This window comes from Pseudochaenichthys georgianus, chromosome 12, assembly GCF_902827115.2.
Source record: "Pseudochaenichthys georgianus chromosome 12, fPseGeo1.2, whole genome shotgun sequence".
NCBI lineage: Eukaryota > Metazoa > Chordata > Actinopteri > Perciformes > Channichthyidae > Pseudochaenichthys > Pseudochaenichthys georgianus.
This window is the reverse complement of record NC_047514.1, coordinates 8,107,451-8,122,822: the sequence shown is the minus strand read 5'-3', so window position 1 is coordinate 8,122,822 and position 15,372 is coordinate 8,107,451.

Sequence of the window (15,372 nt, the reverse complement as noted above, 5' to 3'; positions counted from 1 at the left end):
GGCAAGCATTGCCTCAAGCCCCCGACCCCCATGCCCCTTCATCAGCTCCGGCACGGTGACAATGGCCTGACAAAAGCCATGCCATGCCACACTGTGCACCCCTCAGTGCAGACCTGAACCAGTCTACATCCTGATTGGCGATGTCTCTGGCCAGTGGGTTGTATGTCTCCTCTCACTGTTGGTAAAGTTGAGACACCGGCTGGACTACTTTGGAAGTGCCAGGCTTCCTCCACAGGCACTCAACATCTGTGGAGCTGATCTGCCAATGCTGCAGCGTGGCTGCATTTGTACATCCCCCGTGCACAATCACAGACAGCGCTCTGCATCGCGCCATCGTCTCCCATGCAGATCTGTACAAATAAAGTAAGTACCATGTTTGTTAGCATGCTATAATAGATTGAATGAGCAATAATACAAGGATGGTCTGGATCTGGGGGTGGGAGGGGTTATTTTTCCATAGTTTTGTCCTCTTGTCTGATTGTTGTTATTGTTTGTTTTTTCTGTATTTTTTGTAATTTGTGTTGTACTGGTTGTGATTGTACATTGTATTTTTCTAAATGTGTATAAATACATTTTTGAAAAACATTTGATGAACAATAAAAAAGGATGTGGTCAGGATCTAGACTCAGTGTGTAGTTTATTAATTAATCAATGCTCTCTACATTAGGAAAACACATACCAGTGTACCAGAGGGAGCCACACACAGCTGTGCCTGGATAACCAAACAAATTGACAAGATAACCAAAACCCTTGACTCTACACACAGCAAATAAACTCAAATGACACAACGAGATGTAAAAGGAGATCACACATACAGTATAGTCGATATAAAACTGGCCGCTTCAATCTGAAGAGCAACTAAAACAAAACACGGGAGTGTACCTTGTTCTTGTGAACACTAATGTTATCCACAGCATACACAGAGACCACGAAGTTCTTAAAGGGGAAAGGAAACACCAATTACAGTTATAATATTCCGGTAGTTTATTCATTTTACAATGGATATTGATCGTAATATTTATTGTATATGATATTACTCGCCAAAAGAAAATTAATTATCCGCCGGCCGGGTGGGGAATTCCGGGACCAGGCCGCCGCCATTAGGGGAGTCCCAAATGGTGACGACTGGCTGTGTTTTCGCTCCACCTGAAGTCAACACAACGTAGCAGATATGGCAGCGATGGAGGAATTTTGCAATGAGATCGACGTTTTGAACGATGAATTTGACTATTCGTCGGGAGATGACATTGATGTGGAAGCATCTACAGTTACCAGGCATCCCATGGCCTATGCTTATGAACCGATTCGGTCGAATAGAGTGGCATACGATCCGGAATAAAAAAATTAAAAAAACACAATGCTAACAGTGAGCCTCTGAATTAGCCCCGAGCGAAAATGCTAACCTATTACTGCACCGAAAATCACTCCTAGCTCCCTTATTACTTATCCTAGCCGCACATCCAACACATCGTTTATGATCGCAAGGAGACACGGAATCTAACGGTGCCCACCTCAACACTGAAAGATACAAACTCGCGAGGTTATCCACAAAAACGTACATCAAAACAAGTGGCGCTAGGTACTAACATACGCCAGGCTAACGGCTTACCTTCCTCATTGTCTGGTCTAAACTGGTCTTCAATGGCATTACAACGATAAAAACGATGATGTAGTTAATCCATAGGTTAATATCCAATGGGGCTGTGTCCCCTTTGAAATGTTCTGATAATCTATAAGCAATACAACTGCAATTCCGTTATCTGCTGTCCGCTCTGGGTCCTGCAATACCATCCATCAATAGCAATACTAGCCTTTTTAGGGCTGTTTTCGACAGATGAGCGTGTGTATGCCAGTTTAATTAGTTGAGCTATAGAACACCCCCAATTCTCTATTGTACGTCATAATAGCTACCATTTAGTTTGGACGCGATTGCGTTAATTAATAAGGTCGCTATTACGTACAGTGGAAATCAGGTTGCCAGAGCAGGTCAGTCCAGTGTGGATGTTCCTCAGGGTCTCAGCAGTTACAGGTGAGGGAAAGGAAATAAAAGAGAAAAAGGTCAGTAACAACACTTTAAAGTAACAACACTTTGAATAATTATCTCTTTTAATAATGTTCTATCAGTAATCACTCAACTACTGTCTTTCCAACAAACAGATTGACTCACTATCATCACAATGAAACACGTCCAGAAGAATGTACCACAGATGGAAATGAGCTATTAGCTATAATCTGGCATATTGCATCTCTTCTCTTTGCTGAGATTAATGTTTTTGTATGCATGGTCCTTCTATAAATAAATACATGTCATGCAAAGCTGCCTGCCTGCCTGCCTTCCTTCGACTCTCCCTGAACTGCCTGATCTTTTAATGTTCAATGTTAACCATTTGAGCAGATAGCATTAAGTAGAAAAGATCGCAGATGCTAATGTGCCGTTAGCCTACCTCCCGCCCCCTTAGCACCTGGTGGAGGGGGCGATAGGCTCCTCTTCAAATGTTTCACAAAATACTTACCATCATGACTACTCTTACTGTTTAACATTTGTGTTTATTTCATGTTAAGGCTAATACAAATGACAAGGCTAAGTAATGTGATGCTAACTAACGTGCTCGCTACTAGCTATGTAGCTAACTTGACTATGTTCCATGCAAAACATGTGTATTACCTGATATGTTTGGTCCAACGACTCCTGGTCCTTTCATCAGACGGGAAGCGATAGAACGAGCAAGTGGTATGATCACTTATGTGATTACAACCTGGTACAAAGCACACAGGCATCTTGTAAAAGTGAATTTATTTTTAGCAATCTCTTATTTATTGGAGAGAATAAATCAGTTATGAGATCTTCTTCTTCTTCTTCGCTTTAATTACGAGTCGCAACCACTTGGAGCATTATCGCCTGTGACATCACTTACGCGAGCTAGAATGGGATTTGGGATTTGTAGTCTTTGTAGTCGCGTATTTTTCATAGTCTTATATTTCAACAGTTTTACGACAAAATGTGACTTTTTTGACATGGAACTTATTGTTTAAGATTGACAAACATCATATGTGTAGTTCGTAGCACAATTCAAACGGGATCAAAAGATACGTTTTCTCTCTCCATTGAATTCAATGTAAATGTTTCGCTTCCGGGGTCCCATGGGCCGGAAGTAGATGGGCGTGACTTCGCCTCTCTATAGGCTTGTTTGAGACTGTCACTACCCGATCCGTCCCCCTGCCCGATCGGTACTGCGCATGTGCGAGATGGTCCGCCATATTGGACAACTCCGGACGGCAACCCAAGATGGACACTTGACACAGTGGCTTTTAGCAAAGCTCAAAAAGAAAACTCGAGAGAGATGAGTTATTGTTGTTACAACGTGACTTCACTATTATTTAACAACTCTTTGTATTGGGTTCTTTTATTTGGGGTTAAGTACATTGTCAGAATAAGTGATACATGGATTTAACTTCTGTTAGACAGCTATCATACTGAATACATATTTACTGTGAATGTATGCAAAAATGTATGGCATATGGCTGTCTAACAGAAGTTAAATTCATTTCTCACTTATTCTGACAATGTACTTAACCCTAAATAAAAGAACCCCATAAAAAGAGTTGTTAAATAATAGTGAAGTCACGTTGTAATAACAATAACTCATCTCTCTCGGTTTTTCTTTTTGAACTTTGCTAAAAGCCACTGTGTCAAGTGTCCATCTTGGGTTGCCGTCCGGACTTCCGGACCATCTCGCACATGCGCAGTACCGATCGGGCAGGGGGACGGATCGGGTAGTGACAGTCTCTGTCACTACCCGATCCGTCCCCCTTGTCACTACCCGATCCGTCCCCCTGCCCGATCGGTTCTGCGCATGTGCGAGATGGTCCGGAAGTCCGGACGGCAACCCAAGATGGACACTTGACACAGTGGCTTTTAGCAAAGCTCAAAAAGAAAAACCGAGAGATGAGTTATTGTTATTACAACGTGACTTCACTATTATTTAACAACTCTTTTTATTGGGTTCTTTTATTTGGGGTTAAGTACATTGTCAGAATAAATGAGAAATATATTTAACTTCTGTTAGACAGCTATCATACTGAATAAATATTTACTGTGAATGTATGCAAAAATGTATGGCATATGGCTGTCTAACAGAAGTTAAATTCATTCCTCACTTATTCTGACAATGTACTGAACCCCAAATAAAAGAACCCAATAAAAAGAGTTGTTAAATAATAGTGAAGTGACGTTGTAATAACAATAACTTATCTCTCGCGAGTTTTCCTTTTAACAATAACTTATCTCTCTCGAGTTTTCCTTTTGAGCTTTGCTAAAAGCCACTGTGTCAGATGTCCATCGTGGGTTGCCGTCCGGAGTTGTCCAACATGGCGGACCCTCTCGCACATGCGCAGAACCGATCGGGCAGGGTGACGGATCGGGTAGTGACACCCCTGCCCGATCTGTCCATCTGGTGTTGCCGTCCGGAGTTGTCCAACATGGCGGACCCTCTCGCACATGCGCAGAACCGATCGGGCAGGGTGACGGATCGGGTAGTGACAGAGACCATAGATATATATAAACACTAGATGGCTCATGGGAGATTTTCCAGCGTAGCTGACCGGCCGCCATCTTGCTACAGTTAACAGTTACTCTGATTCGCGTTATGGTAGCTGTTGTAAGGTGAGTGATCTGCACAAAAATACTCTTAACTCACTGAAATCTTGACTGATTTACAAACCGTTTGGTTTATTATAAACATGATTAGCATGGCTATGATACAGGATGCTTGGACATGTTGAAATTGCAGCTTTTCTTTGTGTATGTGGTTGTATTTATTAGCTGGCTAATAACAAGAGGCTGTCAGTGAGACCTAGTATTACAAAGTTGACCCAGCAACTTTACACCAGTGGGAGAGGCAGAACTGCTCTTTCTTTTCAACATAACTTAAGTTACACATGATTTCTTCCAAGTGGTTTGGCTTGTTAAAAACCTCTTGCATTATGATACAGGAATTTGCTGGCTTTGTGTTTACAGAAGTACCTGACTATGCCGGACTTTTGTGCAGCCTACGGATGCTCTAATCACTGCAGTCTGGAAACAAGAACCCGTGGGATCACCTTTCACGTGTAAGATATGACAATATTATGACTAAAATTAGGATAATCGTTAATTACTTAGTGGATGTATGTACATTACAAGTCCTGCTACACAGGATCAGTGGGGCTATGTGAGATAATAGTATTGCAAGATTGTTGTTGACCCAGCCTCTTTAGAATATGTTGTTACCATTTCTTTACACAATTATTTAATGTTTCTATTGGACACCTTTTTTATTACTCTTAGTGTGGTTGTCTTATTCTTAAAGTAGGCTATACATACATGCATACATACCAAAAATATGATAATTTCGGTGTGTATTTTTGTCCTACCCTTAATGTTAAAGGAAAGAAGGGAGGAACATGTTGACAATAATTTATATATCTGGCTACTTTCTCATGTTTTTAAGGTTTCCCAAAACCAAAGAGAGGAGGAGGCAGTGGGAACTCGCCCTAAGAAGGGACGGTTTTGTTTCCTGTGACAGGACACTGCTCTGCAGTGAGCACTTCAGGAGTGAGGAATTTGACCGGACAGGAGACGAAGCACTATGTTCCCCACATATGTTTATGTTTGCTCAGTCTAATAAACCCATAACATGGTTGTGAAAGAATACCAAAGCTGAGGCTGGACGATGATTGATTGTTGGTGTGCCATGTGTTCTTCTTAATAATAATAATAATAATACATTTATTTTGGAGGGCCGCCTTTCATAACACCCAAGGACACATAGGATAGTTTATGTTTAAATTGTTCCCTATATTGTATAGGGGCAATATAGGGAACAATTTAAACAGTGGATTTTGTGATATATCAGCCGGGATGAGACAAACCACAAATGGACTACAGAAGGACACAAAAGGACACATGGTACAGTTTATATTATTCTTGGTCTTTTTTCAATAACATATTTCAAAGGTTCTGGATTTGTTTACAAATCTAGAAACTAAATACAAAACTAGGATGATATGAAGATCTCATGTCAAAAATAATTGTGATAAATTAGACAGAACTGGCCTGTCTGTGAGCACATTTTATGTTGGTTTGGTTCTTCTGATAAAGGTGTGAATATCTAAATAATATACCAACCTATGCTATTAGTTGTGTCCCTGTTCTTAAAGCTAAGGCATTGCTAAATTAACAACTCTTGGCTTACAGAGTGGTAACATGAGACCGATTTTTATATATAAAATATAAATGTATTTTAATTTTATAATTTATTTTAAATATTAACAATATAATAAAATAAATGGAAATATATACACCGGCAAATATTTAATATAAATACCTTGTGTGTGTGTGTGTGTGTGTGTGTGTGTGTGTGTGTATAGCTATTGCTTTATCTGATTAATGTTATTTTCATATGAAAGTCCATGATTATAAGTATGCAGTATCATAACTACATATTTGATGTTTATAAAAAACCAAACCGTTTGAAAATTGGTTGAAAATTGAGCAAGCTATGGTTATTTAAATAGTAAACCATAATGTTATGAATGAGAGAACTCCCTGTAGCAAGATGGCGGCCAAGTGGCAACGTCGGTCTCCATTGGCCAGCAGCGCGGGTGAGTCATCTAGTGTTTATATATATCTATGACAGAGACAAGCAAGACCTGCGCAGACGCGATCAACGTCTTGCTAGTGCGTTGCATGATGGTTAGTCATTTTGTCCAACTTGCTCTGGAGGCTCGCCCACATGAGACTTTGAAATCTCGCGGGACAAAGACGCCCGCAGCCTTGAGAGCGAGGCGAGGCGAGTTGGCGCAGTTGCTCTCCACGAGCTGCAGAAGCGAAATGCTTGATGGGAAACGGCTCGCTGGTATCTCGAGCTATCGCTCATTGTTGGTTTTTACCACGTGCTGCTGATGAAACTCTCCAATTGGCTGGCAAAAGTTTGTTGTTGTTTTGTGTCAGTTTTACTTGCCACATCCATTCCCATTTTTCATCATTGTTCCACAATGTTTATCATCATGAAATTAATATCTATATATTTTATACTATATTGCTTACCGTTTTCATACTTTATATATCTTAGCATATTCATACACACTGTTCATACTGCTCACATGCTGATATCTAGTGTATTCATACCCCACTGTTTATTCATCATTCAATTCATTCTATATGTTATTCTGTAGATTGTGTACATTACTTTCCACTTCACTGCTTGTTGCACCTGGTTAGAAGCTAAACTGCATTTCGTTGTCTCAGTACCTGTAATATGTGCAATAACAATAAAGTTTCTCTTTAAGTTAAACCAAATCATTAAAATAAAATCTATTGTAATGTAATGATTTGGTTTAACCTTATTTATTGAATACATCATTTAAAATGGCAAGATTAAATCAAATTACATCCATGTTGTACACATCATAAAGCTTAAAGTGGCAGCTAAAGAATTAACACAGCAGCAGGTCTGTTCAATTCATGCTCATTAGGCTTCATGTGTGCGGATCTGAAGGGACTGATCATTTGTAGCCTGTCCACCTATCAGTTTTGCAAACATTAAGAGGGAGGAGCATTTCTAATTATGGAACCCAGTCACTGGTGTGGTTCATCATCATGACTGAATTAACAAACCTATATAAAGCAATGGAGATCACCTTTGTCTACAGTGGGTAAAATGGAATTTCCGCCATTGCAAACCCAGCCAGTCAAGCCAACTCCGAGTCCGAGCTGTCCGACTTAAGACGAGCTTTTTGACACCTCCCCCGGCTGCGATCGGCTACTCTCGTCTACTTTCGAGGCGAGCCGCAATGTGTCTCAAACAAGCCTAATGGTAGGGCCTGGCTCATTTCGTGGCATCTGCAGGCAGTGGCAAGTACTTCCGGCATCTGCCACAGAGGCCACTACTCCGTGGCATCTGTGGCAAGTACTTCCGGCATATGCCACAGATGCCACTACTCCGTGGCATCTGTGGCAAGTACTTCCGGCATACCACCGATGCCACAATTTGCCGAGGCATCTGCCGCTGCTCAACGGGAGTTGCCAGTTGCCACAAGATGCCAGAGTAAGAGAAGGTTTACGGTAGCTGCCACTCGCCTTCCGTGGCAAATGCTGCTATTTAAACCCGTATTTATCGTGTAAAATGTCGCTGTTTAGTCATGACTTTATCGAACTGATCTGTACACAGAGCTGATGTGCGATCTCTATTTTTCAAAAAGATTATACATTATCATTTCTATTCAATTTGACTTGGAGCATGGTTTCCTAAAATAAACAAACGTGCTATATTTATGATGAAATATTGGCGAGTGAGGGTTGCAATGCCCTTGGCAATTGTCGCTTCTTGAGGGGAGTTTCCACTGCTTGCTACGATAAACCAGGTGTATTATGACTAGTAAAGACAAATAATTAACAAATACATATCTGTATTGACACAGCAACGTGTATACTGGTGTTATTAGACTTGGTCAGCGGACTTGGCTGCTGTAACTGATTGCAGTTGCCACTGCTAGTGAGATGCTAAGTTTACTTTATAAATTAGCCAAAGGACAGTTATATTTGCCCCATGCCTTCAGCAGCAGCAGGCCATTCACTTTGATTTTATCCCGTTATGAAATGTCATCATTTCGACAATAAAGAAATGCTACATAAACGTTATCTTGCACGTTTTATCGAACCATCTCCGTTTCTAACTTTCAATATATTTTAAAAGAGATCTCTCTCTCATCTGCGTGCGGGGGCGGGGCCTCACAGACATGCTGCTGCTACACAGTTCTGCCGGTAATGAATATTAGGATACATTTTGTGAGGAAACTTTTCCACCAATAATTCCAATAAGCATTCCAAAATGTATTCACTTCAGGTTTACGAAAGTAACTGTAATCAGATTAGTTGTTTTTCAAATGTAACGCGAGCTGAATACAGTTAGGCTACTTGATTTTTGTATTCTGATTACGTAACGCCGTTAAATCTATTCCGTTACAACCCAACCCTGTGTGAGGTTCTAAAACAGTTTTGACCATTTAGAGGCGAGTTACAGCATTTTATTATTCCTGACAAGTGTGCAAAACAAGTTGTTAAGCATGCTAAGGACTCTCAAAAACGCGATTCATTTTGGTGAAAATAATATTATAGTAATCGTTGCAATTTCTAAAGGTTTTTCTTTCGGGCTCGGGCCCTAAACAGATTATGTATTCTGTAATGACTACATGCGACGACAATGAGTGCTGTCATAAAAGGTGCGTAGGCCTACTATGGGCACTTATCAGGGCTTTAGGAGCATGTAGTAGTGGCGAATGTGTTCTATCTATTGTGCCCAGTTGTTTCTGCTAATTGGGAACATCCTCGATTCAGCAGGAAGGAAGCAGTTGGTCTGAGTCAGGGGCTGCAATTCTACTGCATGAAGATAATACATATGGCGAATGTTTTCCTTGTCTTCAGGGCTCAACTGGAAACCGAACGTGTTTTCCACAACCACACCAGCACAGACAGAATGCATGACAACATGTTTGCCATATGGGAAGTGGAGCCAGGCAACTCAATTCCAGTTAGATCTTAAAAGAGTCTTTCATAAAGACAACAAAGGTTGGCTTAAACATTTGAGAAACATCCAACTCTGTCACAGTCAGACAATGGCATCTTACTAAAACAGATAATAAACAGCCGGCTTCAGGGGAAAGTGCTCCAGTACCATGGCCTGCGAAAGACGGTTTAATCCTCTCAACCACTAGTTCAGAATAATTGCAGTTTTTTTATTTGTTAAATGTTTGTGACATCACATATTTGCAGACGTAAATCGAATGAATACACAAAAGACAACCCCAAAGGGCTAAAAAATGTGATAAAATAGTTTTATTTCACAGACATATACAAGGAAAGGAAGAAATAACAGCTTATGGTGAAATCTGTGGTACACATATAGAAAACATTATGTACACCTGAGAATGGATGCCTGATGATATTGAACAACTAAAAGCAACAGGCTCCATCTGCCATCACATACAGTCAGCAGAAAGAAAGACCACAAAGAAACAGAGAAAACACCACAAGGGAAACAGAACGGTGGTATCTATAGTCACACACCACATCGAGAAAATAGATGAATCTGAACGGGATATACAGGACAGAGTACTGCACGCGACCCAAATCAAATCCAATCTATTGTTTATCAAATCTGATGCAGTAAAGTGTCTTTCTTGACGGCTCTCCTAACGGGATTTAAAGTGTTTTAGTTGATCTCATGTTAACCAGACCTTCAAGACCTAGAAAAGTATGTACAAAAATAAATCTATTACAGCTCCAGGTAAGTCTTAGAGATTGGAGGAAATGGTTGGCGACTTAATGTCAAAAGACAAACACTTTTTTAGCAACATTGTGAGTTTTTTTGTGAAAGTTGCCCCTGGGTTAGCCAGAGAGCAGAGAGGAACATGTACTTGATGTGACCGCAGAGAAATGAGTGAACATGAAAGTGAAGACATGATGAAGTTCAGTAAACACGTTGTCCATACAGTAATGGTACAGTAACAGCTTCATATACTGGGGACAAAGAAACAAATACACAATGATGGGAAGCTTCTGCAGACATCGTTTATCCTCAGTCACTCCATAACAATAACAATAATAACAACTTCTGTGGAAGTCTCCTCTTTTGGGATTTTATCTGACAATGTTTAACCTCAGAAACAAAATAATATGAAGAACTTACTAAATATGTATTGCCATGTCTTCTGATAAGACACCTTTTAAAAAATATATTTGTATATGATTATTTCCAAACTGAATCAAATATAGTTTTAAGTAAAAGGCTCCAACAGGTCGGTTACGAGGGGTTCATTTGTCCGTTACAAAGACTGAGGTAAACCATGTCTGTGAAACCTATATAAACATCATTTATAATAACATACACCAAATGTCTTTTTTTAAAGTGTGATATACAATAATATACAAAACAAAGCTTCAAATGGATCCATGCATAATATGTGGAGTTAGCTTGGGAGAAAATGCAGTCGTCAAACGGGAAAAAGTTCGACTTGCACCTTTTGTTTCCGTCAGTTTATCATTCAACCAATCAATGAATCAGCTTTGGATTCAATCTAAAAAACATAACCAGGAAAGAAAGATATGAATATTTTCTGTGTACCTTCCATCTGTTGCAGATAGGTTACAAACTAAACCAGATTGACTAATGTGGAGCTATTTGGGGCTTTAAGTGGTGAGCGCTGACCACCGAGAGATTACTCATTTACCGTCAATTGGTGAGACGACACGAGTTCAGTTAGCCAGAGTCGCTCTGGTCAGTTCATGGTGTTGGTGATCCTCTCATGTTCACCGGCACTTAAAACAATGATCTGATTTAGCTACATAGACTCGTGTTTTCCTATGAGTGAACTGACCACTTGGTGAAGCCGACAATTCAAATTCACAACGGAAAGACCATAAACCTATATAAAGCAATGGAGATCACCTTTGTCTACAGTGGGTAAAATGGAATTTCCGCCATTGCAAACCCAGCCAGTCAAGCCGACTCCGAGTCCGAGCTGTCCGACTTAAGACGAGCTTTTTGACACCTCCCCCGGCTGCGATCGGCTACTCTCGTCTACTTTCGAGGCGAGCCGCAATGTGTCTCAAACAAGCCTAATGGTAGGGCCTGGCTCATTTCGTGGCATCTGCAGGCAGTGGCAAGTACTTCCGGCATCTGCCACAGAGGCCACTACTCCGTGGCATCTGTGGCAAGTACTTCCGGCATATGCCACAGATGCCACTACTCCGTGGCATCTGTGGCAAGTACTTCCGGCATACCACCGATGCCACAATTTGCCGAGGCATCTGCCGCTGCTCAACGGGAGTTGCCAGTTGCCACAAGATGCCAGAGTAAGAGAAGGTTTACGGTAGCTGCCACTCGCCTTCCGTGGCAAATGCTGCTATTTAAACCCGTATTTATCGTGTAAAATGTCGCTGTTTAGTCATGACTTTATCGAACTGATCTGTACACAGAGCTGATGTGCGATCTCTATTTTTCAAAAAGATTATACATTATCATTTCTATTCAATTTGACTTGGAGCATGGTTTCCTAAAATAAACAAACGTGCTATATTTATGATGAAATATTGGCGAGTGAGGGTTGCAACGCCCTTGGCAATTGTCGCTTCTTGAGGGGAGTTTCCACTGCTTGCTACGATAAACCAGGTGTATTATGACTAGTAAAGACAAATAATTAACAAATACATATCTGTATTGACACAGCAACGTGTATACTGGTGTTATTAGACTTGGTCAGCGGACTTGGCTGCTGTAACTGATTGCAGTTGCCGCTGCTAGTGAGATGCTAAGTTTACTTTATAAATTAGCCAAAGGACAGTTATATTTGCCCCATGCCTTCAGCAGCAGCAGGCCATTCACTTTGATTTTATCCCGTTATGAAATGTCATCATTTCGACAATAAAGAAATGCTACATAAACGTTATCTTGCACGTTTTATCGAACCATCTCCGTTTCTAACTTTCAATATATTTTAAAAGAGATCTCTCTCTCATCTGCGTGCGGGGGCGGGGCCTCACAGACATGCTGCTGCTACACAGTTCTGCCGGTAATGAATATTAGGATACATTTTGTGAGGAAACTTTTCCACCAATAATTCCAATAAGCATTCCAAAATGTATTCACTTCAGGTTTACGAAAGTAACTGTAATCAGATTAGTTGTTTTTCAAATGTAACGCGAGCTGAATACAGTTAGGCTACTTGATTTTTGTATTCTGATTACGTAACGCCGTTAAATCTATTCCGTTACAACCCAACCCTGTGTGAGGTTCTAAAACAGTTTTGACCATTTAGAGGCGAGTTACAGCATTTTATTATTCCTGACAAGTGTGCAAAACAAGTTGTTAAGCATGCTAAGGACTCTCAAAAACGCGATTCATTTTGGTGAAAATAATATTATAGTAATCGTTGCAATTTCTAAAGGTTTTTCTTTCGGGCTCGGGCCCTAAACAGATTATGTATTCTGTAATGACTACATGCGACGACAATGAGTGCTGTCATAAAAGGTGCGTAGGCCTACTATGGGCACTTATCAGGGCTTTAGGAGCATGTAGTAGTGGCGAATGTGTTCTATCTATTGTGCCCAGTTGTTTCTGCTAATTGGGAACATCCTCGATTCAGCAGGAAGGAAGCAGTTGGTCTGAGTCAGGGGCTGCAATTCTACTGCATGAAGATAATACATATGGCGAATGTTTTCCTTGTCTTCAGGGCTCAACTGGAAACCGAACGTGTTTTCCACAACCACACCAGCACAGACAGAATGCATGACAACATGTTTGCCATATGGGAAGTGGAGCCAGGCAACTCAATTCCAGTTAGATCTTAAAAGAGTCTTTCATAAAGACAACAAAGGTTGGCTTAAACATTTGAGAAACATCCAACTCTGTCACAGTCAGACAATGGCATCTTACTAAAACAGATAATAAACAGCCGGCTTCAGGGGAAAGTGCTCCAGTACCATGGCCTGCGAAAGACGGTTTAATCCTCTCAACCACTAGTTCAGAATAATTGCAGTTTTTTTATTTGTTAAATGTTTGTGACATCACATATTTGCAGACGTAAATCGAATGAATACACAAAAGACAACCCCAAAGGGCTAAAAAATGTGATAAAATAGTTTTATTTCACAGACATATACAAGGAAAGGAAGAAATAACAGCTTATGGTGAAATCTGTGGTACACATATAGAAAACATTATGTACACCTGAGAATGGATGCCTGATGATATTGAACAACTAAAAGCAACAGGCTCCATCTGCCATCACATACAGTCAGCAGAAAGAAAGACCACAAAGAAACAGAGAAAACACCACAAGGGAAACAGAACGGTGGTATCTATAGTCACACACCACATCGAGAAAATAGATGAATCTGAACGGGATATACAGGACAGAGTACTGCACGCGACCCAAATCAAATCCAATCTATTGTTTATCAAATCTGATGCAGTAAAGTGTCTTTCTTGACGGCTCTCCTAACGGGATTTAAAGTGTTTTAGTTGATCTCATGTTAACCAGACCTTCAAGACCTTGAAAAGTATGTACAAAAATAAATCTATTACAGCTCCAGGTAAGTCTTAGAGATTGGAGGAAATGGTTGGCGACTTAATGTCAAAAGACAAACACTTTTTTAGCAACATTGTGAGTTTTTTTGTGAAAGTTGCCCCTGGGTTAGCCAGAGAGCAGAGAGGAACATGTACTTGATGTGACCGCAGAGAAATGAGTGAACATGAAAGTGAAGACATGATGAAGTTCAGTAAACACGTTGTCCATACAGTAATGGTACAGTAACAGCTTCATATACTGGGGACAAAGAAACAAATACACAATGATGGGAAGCTTCTGCAGACATCGTTTATCCTCAGTCACTCCATAACAATAACAATAATAACAACTTCTGTGGAAGTCTCCTCTTTTGGGATTTTATCTGACAATGTTTAACCTCAGAAACAAAATAATATGAAGAACTTACTAAATATGTATTGCCATGTCTTCTGATAAGACACCTTTTAAAAAATATATTTGTATATGATTATTTCCAAACTGAATCAAATATAGTTTTAAGTAAAAGGCTCCAACAGGTCGGTTACGAGGGGTTCATTTGTCCGTTACAAAGACTGAGGTAAACCATGTCTGTGAAACCTATATAAACATCATTTATAATAACATACACCAAATGTCTTTTTTTAAAGTGTGATATACAATAATATACAAAACAAAGCTTCAAATGGATCCATGCATAATATGTGGAGTTAGCTTGGGAGAAAATGCAGTCGTCAAACGGGAAAAAGTTCGACTTGCACCTTTTGTTTCCGTCAGTTTATCATTCAACCAATCAATGAATCAGCTTTGGATTCAATCTAAAAAACATAACCAGGAAAGAAAGATATGAATATTTTCTGTGTACCTTCCATCTGTTGCAGATAGGTTACAAACTAAACCAGATTGACTAATGTGGAGCTATTTGGGGCTTTAAGTGGTGAGCGCTGACCACCGAGAGATTACTCATTTACCGTCAATTGGTGAGACGACACGAGTTCAGTTAGCCAGAGTCGCTCTGGTCAGTTCATGGTGTTGGTGATCCTCTCATGTTCACCGGCACTTAAAACAATGATCTGATTTAGCTACATAGACTCGTGTTTTCCTATGAGTGAACTGACCACTTGGTGAAGCCGACAATTCAAATTCACAACGGAAAGACCATAATGCTACTCCATGTTTCCTAAGTAACTGTTCCAATGAGTTTGATGCAAAGTGCTTAAAACATGTGTCCTAATAAATGAACCAGCCTGTTATGGTTTTGCTAAAGCT